Source organism: Octopus bimaculoides, chromosome 1, assembly GCF_001194135.2.
Source record: "Octopus bimaculoides isolate UCB-OBI-ISO-001 chromosome 1, ASM119413v2, whole genome shotgun sequence".
NCBI classification, from domain to species: domain Eukaryota; kingdom Metazoa; phylum Mollusca; class Cephalopoda; order Octopoda; family Octopodidae; genus Octopus; species Octopus bimaculoides.
The window spans coordinates 878,493-881,490 of NC_068981.1; the positions used below are offsets into that span (position 1 = coordinate 878,493).

At 39.1% G+C, this 2,998-nt stretch overlaps 1 non-coding gene across 1 annotated transcript; it reads right to left on the reverse strand.

Annotated features, from left to right (window-relative positions):
- Positions 1-211: 211 nt before the first annotated feature.
- On the reverse strand, positions 212-283 carry Trnap-agg (transfer RNA proline (anticodon AGG)). Its single transcript has one exon. It is a non-coding gene; the product is annotated as a tRNA-Pro (tRNA).
- Between the last annotated feature and the right edge of the window lie 2,715 nt (positions 284-2,998).

The window sequence follows — 2,998 nt, forward strand, 5'->3', positions numbered from 1 at the left end:
ATATATATAAAAATATAAATATAAATATATGTATCTTCTCTGAGAGTCTTTGTTCCCCACCCCCTGGTGTTTGTATGTTTACGTCAAGTCATTTAGCGGTTCGGCAAAACATACCGATTGAATACGCGCTAGGCTTTAAAATTTCAACTAAAAATTCTTCATGGCTGCAGTTTGGTGATTAACACGAGTAAAATATAAATCCGAATTGGATGGGCTCGTCCGGGATTCGAACCCGGGACCTCTCGCACCCTAAGCGAGAATCATACCCCTAGACCAACGAGCCACTTGTACATCTATCCATAACTTTAGTAACCAATTATTATGATAGCATGTCTTGATACAACTATTCTGTTAATCGCTTCAAAGCAAGTTTATTTAATAGACAACAGGAACCAGCGTTAATCAATAGTTGTCTCCCCGTCCTACCACTCTCCAGTCAGTCGACCGGAACTTATTGCTCACGTGCAGCTGATAGATTTTATGGCCGATAGCATGTTTCATCGTTGCTTTTCGTTTTACCTTTTAGCTTTAACCATTTACTTGTTTCATATAAGGAGTTATAACAGGTCGGACGCTACCGTCTGGCTCGTTGGTCTAGGGGTATGATTCTCGCTTAGGGTGCAAGAGGTCCCGGATTCAACTCCCGGACGAGCCCATTATATCTTGCTATGTTACTTTTTTTTTATTGTGTGTAAAAACAAATTTCACTTTACAAAACCTTTCAAAGCAATACGAGATATTTTGCACACACGTAACACATTCATATTTACATGGTGTGAAGACACGTGACTAAGTGGTTCGGATATTCATCTCACGATCGTAAGGCCGTAAGTCCGATTCTTGGCGGTGCACTGTGTCTTTATGTTACTCCATTCATCTAGCATAAATGAGTAGACCAGTAATTCGAAGGGCCGGCCTTGTTACATTCTGTGTCAGGTTAAATCTCCCTGAGAACTACGTTAAGATGGATGTAGGAGCCCAATACGATTTCTTACAATATTAATTATATATTTTATTGCTTGAAAAATAAGATCACTTTACAAAATCTTTCAAGGCAGTACGAAGTTTTATAGGCGCAAGCGTGGCTGTGGGATAAGAGAATTGTTTTCCAACCACATGGTCCCAGGTTCAGTCCCACTGGGTGGTACTTTCGGCAGATTACTTCTACTATTGCCTCGAGCTGACTTGTGAATGGATTTGGTAGACGGAAACTGAAGGGAGCCCGTCGTATATATATATATATATATATATATATGTGTGTGTGTGTGTGTGTGTGTGTGTGTATGCATATATGTATATACCTATGTGCGTGTGTCTAAGCGTGTAAGTGTCTTTGTGTCTGTGTTTGCCCCCTATCACCGCTAGACAACCGGTGCTAGTGTGTTTACGTCCTCATAACTTAACGGTTCGGCAAAATAGAACGATAGAATAAGTTCCAGGCTTTAAAAATAGAACATTGTTTACATTTGACGGATATTTGTCCTCATCTTGTTTGTTGTTAACACAATGTTTCGGCTGATATACCCTCCAGCCTTCATCAGGTTGTCTTGGGGAGATTTTGAATCTAGGTTCCCATTCCTAAGGTATTTTTCGATGTTGTTGTTGTTATTATAATAATAATAATAATAATAATTATTATTATTATTATTATTATTATTATTATTATTATTATTATTATTATTCCCGCGGGCATATGGTGTAGTGGTTAAGAGCGCGGGCTACTAACCCCAAGATTCCGAGTTCGATTCCAGGCAGTGACTTGAATAATAATAACATTGAAAAATATCCCAGGAATGAAAACCCAGGTTCGAAATTTCCCCCAAGACACCTGATGAAGGCTGGAGGGTATATCAGCCGAAACATTGTGTTAACAACAAACAAGACGAGGACAAATATCCGTCGAATAAAAATAATGTAAATAATGTACATAATTCCTCATCTCTTAAATATAGAACTGTTTAAAAATAGTCCCTGGGGTTGATTTGTTCGACTAAAACCCTTCAAGGCAGTGCTACAGCATGACCACAATCAAACAACTAAAGCAAGTTAAAGAATAAGCGAATATACGTGTGTCTTTGTGTCTCCCCCGCCACCACTTCACAGTCGTTGTTGGCGTGTTTACATACCCGTAACTCAGTGGTTCAGCAAAAGAATTCGATAGAATAAGTACCAGGTTAAAAACAAAAAAAAGACAAATAGCACTGAGGTTGATTTGTTCGACTGAAAATCCTCCAGCATGGCCGCAGTCCAATGACTGACACAAGTAAAAGAATAAACGAGAACAAAACCAAATCACCTTTGACAATGGTTTCCGGAATTTTAATTTCTTACGACATTAATAACATTTCTAAATACAAGTCTTTACCTGTCTTTTACTCTCCCTTTCCTTATAAATCGTTCTCACAATTGCAATTTTCCCGTCTAATGAGAGATTTCCTTCCTTAGTAACTTAATATAATGAATGACAGCGTTCTAACAACTGACATTTCTCGAAGAGCCATTTGGTGGATATCATTAGGGCTTACCACCTTCTAGACTGTTAAATTCTTTAAGATTTTCTTGACTTCCGATTTCTTTTCGTGGTTCACTGGAAATTTTTCCTTTTTTTTTAAATCATTGTAAAATATTTCAGCAGGCTGTGTGCTAAGTAGCATGCTTACGAACCGCACGGTTCCGGGTTCAGTCCCACCGCGTGGCACCTTGGGCAAGTGTCTTCTACCATAGCCTCGGGTCGACCAAAGCCTTGTGAGTGGATTTGGTAGACGGAAACTGAAAGAAGCCTGTCGTATATATATATGTAGTGAAACTACCTCCCGCCATTAGATACAAACTACTATCGCCATTACATACAATCTTCTCATTTAAATATAAATAAATGCGAGCGTAGTAGAGAACCCATTCCTTGTCATCACGTGACCGATCATTATTCGAATCGGCAACTTCTTCGAACCTTTCCCGCCAGAACGCAAACTGACCAATCACGGCCCCTAATAAGGTC